Below are 15,911 nucleotides of genomic sequence, written 5' to 3' on the forward strand. Positions count from 1 at the left end.
TAGAATTGCAGGAAGTTAGCTTTAAAAAAGCAGCATTTTCTCTCAGCCTCTGGCAAAACATGTAGAATAGTATGAGATTAGCTATTAAACTTCACATTTTTCTCTTTGCCTTATGGCAAAACCACAAAACTTCAGTGTGCCACTTGAGTCTGTCTCTCCTTAATTTGCTGTATGCTGGAATATGTATCTTTCTCAGCCCTATGCCTAAAACCAACCAACTGTCTTTCCCCTATACAAACACACTGTCATCCCTCCATCTCTCTGTCCATCTCTCACACGCCTACATACAGTCTCTCTCATCCTTCTTTCTCTCCCACCCTGTCTCTCACTGTACCCCTCAGACAGACCTTCAGTTTCAAACCTCTCTCACTTAAGTTCAATTCAAGTAAATGTCGATATATAGTCAGAACAAATTGCAACAATTGCTTCAACAATTCCGTTATACTGTAAGTACGTAACGATATGAGTCCTAGCAGAATAAGAAGTGAAAAACAAAGAAGACTCTCTCCCTCTCTCTCTGTCTCGATTATCCTAATACACTTCCTGTTACATGATGCTCTTGCCACCTGAGCATACCTTCCCTCCAAACTGTGTGACCACAGTATGCAAAAAATGGACACTTTTCATGGCCGTTAAGTTCGTTTCATCCTTTGCTTTTCCGTTAATTTGCATAATTAGTTACCTTTTTATTTAACCTTTATTTTGTCAGGGAGTCAATGCTGAATCCAAGGTCTCTTTTCCAGATGACACCTGTATAGCACAACAATACACATTAAAGTACAACAAACACATTCAACTACACATTCATGTACACATTAAAATACACATTATTATGCACAACAATATGCGGAAAGCAAAACACAATCATAAAAAAACAGACACATTCTTTAGTAAAAAGGTCCCTAACAACCATCTGAAATGCCCTAGAGGCACCACTTCCTCCAGTTTTAAAGTGCATTGTAGATCATTCCACACGTAAGGTGCTGAAAAACCAAAAGAAGATCTAACATGCCCTTTGACGGGCTGCATGCTGTAGTGCAGTAAGTGAAGTGTAGGTCTTGTGCCATTCCTCTTTGCATCAGGTATAGCAGTTTTGTCATTGCAATTCGCTTTGACCGCTGGGTCAAGTCTTTGTGTACTACTACAGGAGTCCAACGTTATGTTATATTATTGTTTTTGCCCAAACAAAAGTTAAATTCTCTTTTGTCTAAAAATGAGTCCGCTAAAGTAGAGACATGAATTGGTCTTCTGCTGTGCAGAAGCTGTTGCTAGGTTACAACAGGGCTTTGTGTAGTGGTTACAGCTGTGTGTATGTGCATAAGAGTCCGGCCCATGTTTTATTTTTAGTGATGGCTGTCGTCAGTATATCCAGCTATGATTTGTTTTCGTTCATGTGTTGTCAATAACTTGTTGATTCTAATACATTTTGTAATAGCAGACATAATGTCCGTGATAAGCTTGGGGGTCAATTCTGAATTAGGTTGGGAATTGGTCTTTAATTCCAATTCAATTCATGAATTTGAATTGGCCACACCCCACAGGAAGCAGAATTGGAATTGACTTTCAATTCAAGGAAGTAGAAATTGATGAAATGAAATTAATTGACATTCAAATGGCTAATTTATTCCATACATCATCATGCACCTGTCTATGGTTATGTTTAACCTCTACGGGATCGATGTCCCTCCACCGGGAAGGTTGAGCTAACGTGCGCTAATGTGATTAGCATGAAATTGTAAGTAACAAGAACATTTACCCAGACATAGACATGTCTTATATGGGCAGAACGATTAAATTCTTCTGATTCTAACTGCACTGTCCAGTTTACAGTAGCTATTACAGTGAAAAAAGACCATGCTATTGTTTGAGGAGAGTGTGCAAAATCAAAAACTTTTATCACGGCAACTGGTTTGATACATTGACCTCTGAAGATAAATAATGTACTTACATTCAGTAATCTTGCTCTGATTTGTCATCCATCCGTGTCCCAGAGATACATATAGTTTTGTTTGATAAAATACATTTTTATGTTCAAATGTAGGAACTGGGTTCTACAGTTTGAACCCCTGCTGTGTCTGGCTCCACACCCACCCCGCCCAGCCATCTAGATGTGTGAAAGTTAGTGTATAAGCTAATGATCCATCATGTTTGACATTCCTGGCAGTGTGTAAACTTAAATTTTGTATTACCAGATAATATGTTTTCTATAGTTATGTACTTGAAAATGTATCAATTGACCAATCCGCCACATTTGGGCAGACTTGATACAAAATATTGTCCCGTTTTGAAATGCTTCACTCGATCAATCTGAAACGTTGCACACACACTGCTGCCGTCTAGCGGCCAAAATCTAAATTGCGCCTTAACTGCAATAATACATTATGCAGTTATACAAATCCAAAAGATGCATTATGTTTTGTTTGTATTATCTTTTACCCGATCTAATGTGTGATATTCTCCGACATTAATTTCAAGTGTTTCCTTTCAAATGGTATCAAGAAGCTGCATGTCCTTGCTTCAGGTCCTGAGCTACAGGCAGTTAGATTTGGGTATGTCATTTTAGGTGAAAGCTGAAAAAAAGGGTCAGATCCTTCCATGTTTTGAAAATGTTAATTTAAAAAAATGAATCCTCCTAAACATAGTTTTAAATAATGACAGTCGTCTGGAAATACTGCAAGATTATTTCGTATTTTGTCTATAATCATTTATAATTCGCTTACATGTAATTAAATATGATGAAAAAATTTATTTCCCAGAAAGCATTATATCAAACACTCCAGAATGGATGGGAACAACCTAACATATTATGACAAACGTGCACACAAAATACTGTTTGACATATTTGAAATCTTATCTGGATTCGTTAGAAAGATGTGGTGGATGCTTTAGTCAAAAATATTTATCAAAAGAATGAGACTCATGTTTAATGTCTCAGTTGAATTTCTATGAAATGGTTAAATGCTACTTACTTTGATTCAAATTCAATTCAAATTCTGGTGTGGCCAGTGGTGGAAAAAGTAGTGAATTGTCATACATGATTAAAAGTAAAGATACCTTGATAGAAAATGACTCAAGTGAAAGTCACCCAGTAAAATACTACTTGAGTAAAAGTCTAAAAGTATTTGGTTTTAAATGTACTTAAGTATCAAAAGTAAAAGTATAAACCACTTCAAATTCCGTATATTAAGCAAACCAGATGGCACAATTTTCTTATTTCTGGGGGGAGGGACAGATAGCCAGGGGCGCATTCCAACTTTCAGACATAATTTACAAACAAAGCATTTGTGTTTAGTGCGTCCGCCAGATTAGAGGCAGTAGGGATGACCAGGGATGTTCTGTTGATAAGTGTGTGAATTTGACCATTTTCCTGTCAAAATGTAACGAGTTCTTTTGGGTGTCAGGGAAAATGTACATTATTTTCTTTAGGAATGTAGTGAAGTAAAAGTTGGCAAAAATATAAATAGTAAAGTAAATTACAGATACCCCAAAAATCTACTTAAGTGGTACTTTAACTTACTTAAGTACTTTACACCACTGGGCATGGCCAATTGAATTAAATTCAGAAATTCCGAATTGACTCAAACCCTGGTGTGTGATATATAAACTGTAGATTTTAAGGATTACTTCTTAGAAATTTACAGTAAGAAGAAACACGTTTTTATTTACCTGTCTAAAGCATTCTACACTGTGGACTACTCATTAATTATTCAGAGGCTTTCATCAATTGGTCTTTGTCACTCCTGTCATTTGCCAAAGAGAAGGGCCTTTCGGCAATCTTCAAATATGAACATTCTATCATTAATGAGATTGAGGAGATCAGATTATATAATCCTGATTCGATAACCCTCACAGCTATCATCCAATCACAATGTGGATGTAAATTAAACTGATAGGAAAACATTCTAACTTAATTCATGAATTTGATTGGAAACATTCTAACATTGTGCATTTTGACGTGAAACATTTCATTGTAAACATAAACATTGAGTGTGGGAGAACAGGATTTCCGTTTGTATTGCATTTTTATCAGATCACACTAGATAAGCTCTCACCAAACTTCCCCGCCAGTTCCTTGCGAAACCTATAGATTATTTTATATAGTGCATTCAAGAGCAAGCTGCTTCCTTCCTCGAATATATATGCTGAAGAAAAATATAAATTCAACATGCAACAATGGGTGAGTTAGTTAATATAAGGAAATCAGTCAATTGAAATAAATTCATTAGGCCCTAATCTATGGATTTCACATGACAGCGCAAGGGCTCAGCCATGGGTGGGCCTGGGAGGGCATAGGCCCACTCACTGGGAAGCCAGGCCCAGACAATCAGAAAGAGTTTTTCCCCACAAAAGGGTTTTATTACAGACATAAATACTCCTCAGTTTCATCAGCTGTCTGGGTGGCTGGTCTCAGACGATCCCGCAGGTGAAGAAACCAGATGTGGAGGTCCTGGGCTGGTGTGGCTACACGTGGTCTGCGGCTGTGAGGCTGGTTGAACATACTGCCATATTCTCTAAAATGACATTGGAGCTGGAGAGAAATAAACATTAAATTCTCTGGCAACAGCTCTGGTGGACATTCCTGACAACTGCACATTTTAGAGTGGCATTTTGTTGTCCCCAGCACAAGGTGCACCTGTGTAATGACCATGCTCTTTAATCAGCTTCTTGATGTGCCACACCTGTCAGGTGGATGGGTTATCTTGGCAGAGGAGAAATGCTCACTGGCAGGGATGTAAGCAAATTTGTGCACAAAATTGGAGAGAAATAAGCTTTTTGTGCATATGGAACTTTTCTGCGATTTATATTTCACTTCATGAAACATGGGACCAACACTTTACATGTTGTGTTCATATTTTAATTCAGTATATATTTTTAATTGCTCAAAATAAGTGACCAAGCTATATTGCTACTTCTGGGACACACATTGGGCTAGGCTACTGGTTCAAGAGCTATAAGAGGAATACAGAGAGGATGGAAGGGAGAGAGGCCAGTCTAGATTCCAGCAGAGATGCAAGAAGGAAACAGTTGTGCAAGAAGGGAATTGCACAAGAAGGGAACAGTGAAGACAGAGATGTGTGAGTTAGAAGTTAATTAATAGGCTGGGATATTAATCCATAATTCGTATGCTGGCCTATATATTAGGCCTAGCCTACTACAGTGAATTAGGCGACCACTAAGCAAGCCAGAGACAAACCATTTGTTTTGTCTGATGCACATCTTGTGCCAATGAATTGAAGTTGAACATTGCCAAATGGTCAGATGGATTAAATGTGCAACAAAAAAGTATAGAGCCTAGGTCTATTTAATGAAACCTTGGCTGTTGATGTTGGCAACAGATCACAAAGCAGGGAATCCCCGATTCCCCACTGAGGTCCTTCTTGGAAATGGCAAGTTCACTTTATCATCAATAAACGCATATCAAGTGCAAGTGCGCTGTCCAGCAGCTCACAGCAGGATGGGGTTGTCTTTTCAATTAGGAGGGACGCCTAAAGTGGATCGCACAAAACACTATGATCACATTTCCTCAATTTACATTTTAGACCTACCGTACGGGGACACCGATACATTTGGCAGCCAAGCATGAGTGATCATTGTCGCATTTTATCGTCGAGACATGATGTTGAAATACCTTCAATCTTAGTGTGAATGCTAATGCTGTGCATATCTTCCTCTGGAATAAGGCATTTGCTGGGACAATAATTACATAACCAACTTCTCGAGTAATATTATAGCTGTCTCTCTCTCCCCCCCTTTAAACCTTCCTGGTCAATTAATTTGATAGGCTACATTATTTTAGCATTATGCTATAATGTAGCCTAGGCCTACTTTCTGATGGACTACGGCCAAGATTTGAAGGTGTGTCTCAGTTTTAAATAGGAGAAATGTGTTTTGTGTGTGTCTGAGGTGCGGTGGTGGCTTTGATTGATGGGCCTTTTTAGGCTTTGTGTGTGTGTTGGTGTTTGTGTGTGTGTTTGTGTGTGTGAGAGAGTTTGCTTATTCTCTATGTCCATGCAGAAAGTTTCCTAAAGTAGCCTGTCTGGACTCCATCCCTTAAAACTCCTTAAGAGTCTATTGAAGCACCTGTGCGTCAATCTAAATAACGTGATAAAAAAACTATCCCAATCTACATCCATCAGTTTATAGCGGCGTCTCAATCCACCACATCTGCCTATGTCTTCTGCATCTGCGGTGGAAAGTGGCAGAGCTACAGTGCTGTTTGTCAGACCAGGAGACATCCGAAAATCCTTATTCTCACGAAAATGTCTGTAGAATCCTAACAGTTTGGCCAACTAACCACTCAATGGAAAGGGGATACTCTCAAAAACAGGATGGTGTTATACGTTTTGCTTTACGACCCCCGCAAGTGTCACGGGACGTGTCTGAAGCTAACCAATACAAATGTATGTAAGTATCGAGGTAGTTTTGTGCCAACAAAAAAAGGGGTTAAATGTGTCCAAAAAACACATATTTCTTGAGCTTTCTTATATCTCCTAGATATAGGACAGACGCATCAAAAACGTATTCCTTATGAAGTATTATTTGACTGTCTTTTTTTGCCATTCATGAATGTGTTATTCAGTGCATATCTGTGGGATAAAAAGTAAAGGCCAAATATGAAACTATTAGAGATTAATAAGAGAGGATGGACAAATAATATAACTGAAATGTAAATGTAAAAATGTAAGCAAGACATGACGATCAGCATGTGTGTAAGGAATTACGACAGGTGGCCGTTTTGCTTTTCTTTCCTCTCCTTACTTGGATGCAACTGAAACAAACTCAATTGAATCTTGTAGGCTAATATTTTCCACATCATTATTTCTCTCATTATAGAGTCCTCTCTACCCACTTTGAACAATATGATCTTGCATTGACATTGCCTTTTCACAAGGAAATTACCGCAACAGGTCCTAACTGTATTGTTTGTTTTTGTTCTTATAATTCTGTATTGAACCAAATTTGCAAAAACACACCATGTTCCATAAAGTTGTCATGGAAAATATGAATGTTTTTCCAAATACCATTCAGCAACTGAGCAGTAAATCCGGCTGCATATTGAACGTTGAGATTGCCCGAAAGACCAGTCTCTTTGGCAAATGACAGGAGTGGCAAGGAGTGGAATGCTAGCCAAAAAGGCATGTACTCAGACTATGCTGCGTGTAGCTGGTTTAAAAAATCTGGAAAAAACAAAAGGTGTCCCACAGGGATCGATTCTTGATCTGGTTCTTTTCCCTATTTACATGAACAACATTGGTTTTCCTTTAAAAAATATTAACTTATCGATGCATTGCACTATTTTTGTAAAATAAGCCCTCTTGCATAAACTTCCATCTTACCTCATTGTTAACCTTCATATGTATAAGTTACCAGACCTGGACTCAGGGATGGCTAACCCTGGAGATCCCTTCAATCTCTAAAACTCCTTAAATTTGGTAGAGTTGGTATCACCAGGCCTTTTTAATGGAGAATGTGTTTCATATGTTTGTGTTTTGCTTTTCCTGTTTTGTGTTTGCTTTTCATGTATTGTGTGATTGATGTCTATATAGATATGTATAGTGTAGTTGTTGTTTGTTGATGTGTTCTGCAAAATAAACCATGGTCTCAGGATGACCCCCTGGCTAAATAAAGGTTAAATAAAAACAATTGAAAAAATGAGCATAGCTAAAATATTGTCCCAACATAACCTCCAATCCCCTATAGCCATTGTGGCTTTATATAGATCTGAACAGATTCGATAAGTGAGGCGAACAATCCAGCTAGCCAGGATGTGAAGTGAAGCTATAACCATAGTTGCATACACCTGTCCAGTCCATCACAATTGAGAGGAAATACATAAAGGAAAGGGCTTTAGTAGAGGCTTTGGGAAGATCTCAATGTAATAGTCCTCACGTCCTCTCTCCTCTCCCCACACATTGGATGAGAAATCCAGAGATCCCTCCCTTCTGACCTTCTCCTCCAATGGGATTTGAGAAGGAGACGAGAGAGGAGAGAGGATGTGAGGAATATGCAATTGTGACTCAGATCACTTGGTTTTACCTAAGTGATCTGAGTGAGTTACAGTGCATTTGGAAAGTTTTCAGACCCCTTCCCTTTTTCCACATTTTGTTACTTTACAGCCATATTCTAAAGTGAAATAATCAATTTTCCTCATTAATCTAAACACAATACCCCATAATGACAAAGCGAAAACAGGTACAAAAATAACTTTTGTTCATAAGTATACAGACCCTTTGTTATTAGACTCAAAATTGAGCTCAGGTGCATCCTGTTTCCATTGATCATCCTTGTTTTGTTTCTACAACTTGATTGGAGTCCACCTGTGGTAAATTCAATTGATTGGACTTGATTTGGAAAGGCACACACCTGTCTATTTAAGGTCCCACAGTTGACAGTGCATATCAGAGCAAAAAACCAGGGATGTGAACAACCCACACTGGCTTTGAAATGTTCTGATATCTCGCCCTAACTGACTGAGCTTCCCTTTTAACACACAAACTCAATCATTCAGGCATATGCATACAAGGCCGCACGCACACATGTAAACACACACACACAATCCAACACAGGCAGACAGGCAGGCAGGCAGGCAGGCAGGCAGATCATTTAGACTGCAGAAACATGGTCTTGATTTGGGTGGCGTGGGGCCAAGGCTTTGCTGGAAATGGTCTGCCTCGTCAGAGAATTCACCCGCAAGGGGCAGGAAAATCAGCCCAGCCTAACCAGTATCCCCCATAAAGACAATGAGATTAGGACAGAGCAGGTGGGTCCTGGAGGAGTCTTTTTGTGTGTGTGTGTGTGTGTGTGTGTGTGTGTGTGTGTGTGTGTGTGTGTGTGTGTGTGTGTGTGTGTGTGCGTGTGCGTGTGTACGCATGCATGCGTTTGTGTGTGCGTGCGTGTGCGACTATGCGTGCGTGTGTTGAACGATGTGTGTTTTTGTGAGAGAAACTGGGGGTGGCTGAGGTTTTCAAACATTTTCCATCTCAGATGGGTTGGGTTGAGATCCATACAAAAGCCTACATCAATATTTCAGTTTCTGTTTTTCACTTCTGTGAAACCTTATCCACTCTGTTATTTTGACCTTTTAAACCACAGCAATGTTTCCCCTTCTCTGAGTAATAATGAAGGAACCCCTGTCATTGCCTTTTGACTGTAGCAACTATTGGTTTTCAGAACTCCAATGCAGACCTGGCTTCAAATACTATTTACAATCTTTTAAATTCTTTCAGCGTTTGATTTAGTCTGCCTGGATTGACAGATTTGGTTTGCAGTTTTGCAAATATTCTATAGGTTCTATCCATTGTGCCAGGCAACCTCAATCAATCCCATCTAAAGTAATGATTTTAAATAGTATTTCAACCCAGATCTGATTTTCAGTGCTCCAATGTGTATAAAGTACATTGTTCTGAAAGTAGTAAAGTACATTGCTTTGACAGTTTAATGATAATGATTATTCAAACCAAAACACGTCCTATTCATTTGAAATAGAATATCTTTGGCTATCTCACATTTTCATTTTGTCCGGCCACTCGTAGGAAATATGGTAATATTGAAAGGAACAAATGCTTACAGTAGCCATCCAAAGCTGAATTAGCTTGCATTGGGAAAGAGAGGAGAGACAAGATTTCAAGGTCCGATGCCTCAGGGTACTTTGGCGCTTCTGTCATTCAGAAAACACACAACAATAGCCCGAGGGGCTATACAGTGCATTTGGAAGGGGGGGTTACTTGGATGGGATCCGTCTCCATCCACTGAATCTGCTTATACCTGCTATAAGCTGCTGCGGTGAAAGGAGGTTGAGGTACAGTGTTTTTTTTAAGACGAGGAAGAATTTTTTGAGCACTTGTTCTTATGAATTTGGCTATAAAGTCTGAATGGTGTGCGCTGAAAGCTATTATGACCCCATTTAGAAAAGCTAAGTCTCTCCTGAACACGCACAATTCCCTGTTTCCCTCACAGGCCGTGCAGGACTCGTTAGAAGGGAAGGTTGGCACCGGGCTCAAATTTGCACAAGGTGGCTGTCTGATAAAATTAATGGAACGCAATAGAAAAAATTAGACACAATTATTGCCTAATGTTCAGGGAAACACAAGGAAGGATCCTCTCAATACCTTTCTAAAGCATTTCATACTTCAAACCAAAAGTACTTCAAATTGAAATGTAGTCTACCTGATTTGCAGAATTTGTGTGTTATTTAGTGTGTAGATGTCACGATCGTTATAAGGAGTGGACCAAGATGCAGCGTGGTATGTTTCCATCCTTTTATTTTGGAAGAGAAACTCAAAGAAAAAACATTAAAGAGGAAAAAATCGAAACGTGAAGCTCAAAGTAGTGTTCGCAAGCAACTATACCTAGACAAGATCCCACAAAGCACAATGGGGAAATGGCTGCCTAAATATGATCCCCAATCAGAGACAACGATAAACAGCTGCCTCTGATTGGGAACCATACCAGGCCAACATAGATAATGAATCACCTAGATAACTCACCCTAGTCACTGTCACGCCCCAACCAACATAGAGAATAAACAGCTCTCTATGGTCAGAGCGTGACAGTTAAGTTTGGCATTAACCTGTTATGGCTGCAGCCCGTCGCCGGTACACCTATGACAACATCCAGCTCAAGTGCAGGGCGCGAAATTCAAAATCTATTTTTTTTTAAATATTTAACTTTCACACATTAACAAGTCCAATACAGCATTTGAAAGATAAACATCTTGTCAATCCAGCCAACATGTCCGATTTTTTTAATGTTTTACAGAGAAAACACCACATATATTTATGTTAGCTCACCACCAAATAAAAAAGGAGGACAGACATTTTTCACAGCACAAGTAGGATGCAAGTAGCATGCACAAGCCAACCTAACTAACCTAGAACCAACCTAAATAACCTAGAAAAAACTACCTCAGATGACAGTCCTATAACATGTTACACAATAAATCTATGTTTTGTTCAAAAAATGTGCATATTTTAGCTATAAATCAGTTTTACATTACTGCTACCATCATAGCTACAGTCAGAAATCGCACGGGAGTAGCCAGAGAAAATACAGACACCAACGTCAACTACTAATTACAGATCATAAAACATTTCAGAACAATATATGGTGGATAGCTAATGAAAGACAAAGATCTTGTGAATAGAGCCAATATTTCCGATTTTTGAAGTGTTTTACAGCGAAAACACAATATATTGTTATATTAGCTTACTACAATAGCTAGCACACAGCAGCATTGATTCTAGTCAAACGGTAGCATAGCACAGTTCGACAGATATATGAAAAAGCATCCCAAATTGGGTCCTTATCTTTGTTGATCTTCCATCAGAATGTTCTCCAAGGGGTCCTTTGTTCAGAAACGTCTTTATTTCGATCCAGAACGAACGATTTCCCTCTTGAATTAGCAAGCACACTGGCAGTGCGGCGCTAACCTCTCCATCTTGACAAAATTCTTGCGTCGCATCACGTCTAAAGTCCAGAATAAATTTCAATAATATAATTAAACTATATTGAAAAAACATACTTTAGGATGATATTGTGACATGTATCAAATAAAATCGAAGCCAGAGATCATATTCACCTTTAACGAGTGTTTTCCAGGAGCCGAGTCCAGGTCCTACTTCGCGCCCAGAAAAAGAAATAAAGTGCGCACGTCTCACTCCAAGAGGTTGTGTTCAATCCCAGGACGAGATAATCAAGTCATTTCTGCTCTCACTTCCGCATGACACCCAGAGGAAGGCGTATGACATGTTTCTACAGTCCTAAGTGACATGCCCTTTTATAGACAAGGTCTTGAAGAGCGACATCGATTTTGGAAATCTCACTTCCGGATAGGAAATGGGCTGTAAAAATAGTTCTGTTCCACTTAGAGAAATAATTAAAACGGTTTTAGAAACTAGAGACTGTTTTCTATCCAATAGTAATAATAATATGCATATTGTAAGAGCAAAAATTGATTAAGAGGCCGTTTGAAAATTGGCACATATTTTCCAGTTTTTCAATACGCCCCCTGCAGCCATAACAAGTTTTAAGGCCAAATTCAAAGGTTTCAGTTTAATTTCAAAGTTTCAGAAAATACTAAATTTCTCAGAGGCCTTCAAAAAAAGAAGCCAAACAACTGAAATTGTTAGTAGAAATATAATTGGCTATTCTAGGCACTAAGGTTAAAAAATTGCATATGAATATTGTTTCCAGAGAAAAGTGATATTGTCAAGGCACAAGGCGAGACCCAATTACAGACACAGGAGACAGATGGTTGGAGTCTTACCATGTTTATTAATCCAAAGGGGTAGGCAAGAGAATGGTCATGGACAGGCAAAAAGGTCAAAACCAGATCAGAGTCCAGGAGGTACAAAGTTGCAGACAGGCTCGTGGTCAAGGCAGGCAGAATGGTCAGGCAGGCAGGTAAAAGTCCAGAAACAGGCAAGGGTCAAAACCGGGAGGACTAGAAAAAGGAGAATGCAAAATGCAGGAGAACGGGAAAAACGCTGGTTGAAACACAGGGATAAATACACTGGGGAAAATGTCTACTTCCTGTCAGGTGAACTGTTGTGTCCTCACCTTTGATCTGATCATTTCACAATTTCTTCTGTTAGGGCCAAATTTGAATGTTTCTATGTGGCCAATTTTCACAAGTGTAAAGGGTTAAAAAGCCATATACACTACCTGTCAAATCTTTTAGAACACCTACTAATTTGAGGGTTTTTCTTCATGTTTACTTTAGAATAATAGCGAAGACATCAAAACTATGATATAACACATATGGAATCATGTAGTAACCAAAAAAGTGTTAAACAAATCTAAATATATCTGGAGGTGTGTTGGGTCATTGTCCTTTTGAAAAACAAATGATAGTCCCACTAAGCGCAAACCAGATGGGATGGCGTATCGCTGCAGAATGCTGTGGGAGCCATGCTGGTTTAGTGTGCCTTCAATTCTAAATACATCACTGACAGTATCAACAGCAAAGCACCCCCACACCATCATACCTCCTCCTCCATGCTTTACGGTGGGAACCACACATGAGGAGATCATCGGTACATCTTCTCTGCATCTCACAAAGACACGGAGTTTGGAACCAAATATCTCAAATTTAGACTCAACAGACCATAGGACAGATTTCCATTGCTCCTGTTTCTTGGCCCAAGCAAGTCTGTTCTTCTTATTGGTTTCCTTCAGTAGTGGTTTCTTTGCAGAACTTTGAGCATGAAGGCCTTATTCACACAGTCTCCTATGAATAGTTGATGTTGAGATGTGCCTGTTACTTGAACTCTGTGAAGCATTTATTTGGGCTGCAATTTCTGAGGCTGGTAACTCTAATAAATGTATTCTCTGCAGCAGAGGTAACTCTGGGTCTTCCTTTCCTGTGGTGGTCTTCATGAGAGCCAGTTTCATCATTGCGCTTGATGTTTTTGCAACTGCACTTGAAGAAACTTGAAACGTTCTTGAAATGTTCCGGACTGACTGACCTTCATGTCTTAAAGTAATGATGGACTGTTGTGTTTCTTTGCTTATTTGACCTGTTCTTGCCATAACTTGGACTTGGTCTTTTACCAAATAGGGCTATCTTCTGTATACCACCCCTACCTTGTCACAACACAACTAATTAGCTAAAACGCATTAAGAAGGAAAGAAATTCCACAAATTAACATTTAACAAGGCACACCTGTTAATTGAAATGCATTCCAGGTGACTATCTCATCAAGCTTGTTGAGAGAATGCCAAGAGTGTGCAAAGATATCATCAAGGTAAATGGTGGCTACTTTGAACAATCTAAAATCTAAAATATATATTTTTTTGTTTAACACTTTTTTGGTTACTACATGTTTCCATATGTGTTATTACATAGTTTTGATGTATTCGCTATTACTCTACAATGAAATAGTAAAAATAAAGAAAAACCCTGGAATGAGTAGGTGTGTCTGTGTATATATATATATATATATATATATATATATATATATATATATATATATATATATAGTGCTTTCGGAAAGTATTCAGACCCCTTGACTTTTTCCAGATTTTGTGACATTTCAGCCTTATTCAAAAAAGGATTTAAATAATTCCCTCACCAGCTTACACACAATACCCCATAATGACAAAGTGAAAACAGGTGTTTAGAAATTTTTGCAAATGTATTAAAAATTAAAAACAGAAATACCTTATTTACATAATTATTCAGACCCTTTGTTATGAGACTCGAAATTTAGCTCAAGTGCATCCTGTTTCCATTGATTGGAGTCCACCTGTGGTAAATTCAATTGACTGGACATGCTTTGGAAAGGCACACACCTGTCTGTATATTTTCCCCCAGTTGACAATGGATGTCAGAGCAAAAACCAAGCCATGAGCTTGAAGGAAATGTCCGTAGAGCTCCGAAACAGGATTGTGTCAAGGCACAGATCTGGGGAAGCATACCAAAACATTTCTGCAGCATTGAAGGTCCCCAAGAACACAGTGGCCTCGATCATTCTGAAATGGGATAAGTTTCGAACCACCAAGACTCTTCCTAGAGTTTGCCGCCCGGCCAAACTGAGCAATCAGGGGACAAGGGTCTTGGTCAGGGAGGTGAGAGTTCCTCTGTAGAGATGGGAAAACCTTTCAGAAGGACAACCATCTCTGCAGCACTCCACCAAACAGGCCTTTATGGTAGAGTGGCCAGAAGTAAGCCACTCCTTAGTAAAAAGCACAGGAAGAGCCACTGGGAGTTTGCTAAAATGCACCTGAAGACTATCAAAGCATGAGAAACAAGATTCTCTGGTCTGATGAAACCAAGATTGAACTCTTGGCCTGAATGAAAAAGCGTCAAGTCTGGAGGAAACCTGGCACCATCCCTACAGTGAAGCATGGTGGTGGCAGCATCATGCTGTGGGACTGGGAGACTAGTCAATATTGAGGGAAAGATGAACAGAGCAAAGTACAGAGAGATCATTGATAAAAGCCTGCTCCAGAGCACTCAGGATCTTACACTGTGGCGATGGTTCACCTTCCAACAGGACAATGACCCTAAGCACACAGCCAAGACAATGCAGTAGTAGCTTCGGGACAAGTCTCTGAATGTCCTTGAGTGGCCCAGCAAGAAGCCCGGACTTGAACCTGATCGAACATCTCTGGAGAGACCTGAAAATAACTGTTCTGCGACGCTCCCCATCCAACCTGTCAGAGCTTGAGAGGATCTGCAGAGAAGTATGGGAGAAACTCCCCAAAAACAGGCGTGCCAAGCTTTCTCTCGTACCACCAGTTCTGGTTATACCGCACGTGCACAGACCCATAGAGATGTATAGAGGTCAATAACTTGTTACTAGATGGTGAAGCCCTCTATTGGCTTCGCTACCACAGAAGCGTTCAATGGCAGAGATCAGTGGTGCGCCCTCTAACCATTTTTATGGACAGCAGCTGTCATGACATTTCTCTAAACAGCCTTTCTCTGCTCACTCGACAACTAAATGAGGAGACAAGTCGAGATTGGATCGTGGAAACAGGCGCCCGGTAGAGACATGATTCTGAAAGTAACGCGCGCGTTACTTGACAAAGTAACTATATATTACATTAAATTACCCAGTTTTAAAAAGTAATGTGTTATATTACTAATTACTCATGAAAAGTTATCTGATTGTGTAACACGTTACTTTTGTAACTCGTTACCCCCCGCACTACATAGGAGGCAATGAGGAAAATTTGAATTTATTTGGAATTTCTGTTTACTTTCTGAATTGACTGAATTTAAAAGGAATTGACCCCAACCCTGATGGCTGTATTAGATATACCTGTATTTTTTATTCTATCAAGGAAGAGAAAGGTGAGCCTAATGTTCCACAGTCATCAGTTTAATTCATGTTTGACCCGCAGATATCTTTTTGTTATCCTCGTAATCATATTCATAGAGTAAGATAATTTGTCAACTATAATCA

At 39.3% G+C, this 15,911-nt stretch overlaps 1 protein-coding gene across 1 annotated transcript in view; it reads left to right on the forward strand.

Annotated features, from left to right (window-relative positions):
• Window positions 1–15,911, forward strand: part of LOC139547063 (Krueppel-like factor 12) — a 141,692-nt gene that overhangs the window by 38,583 nt on the left and 87,198 nt on the right. The window lies entirely within an intron of this gene.

This window comes from Salvelinus alpinus, chromosome 20 (assembly GCF_045679555.1).
Source record: "Salvelinus alpinus chromosome 20, SLU_Salpinus.1, whole genome shotgun sequence".
Classification (NCBI taxonomy): Eukaryota; Metazoa; Chordata; class Actinopteri; order Salmoniformes; family Salmonidae; genus Salvelinus; species Salvelinus alpinus.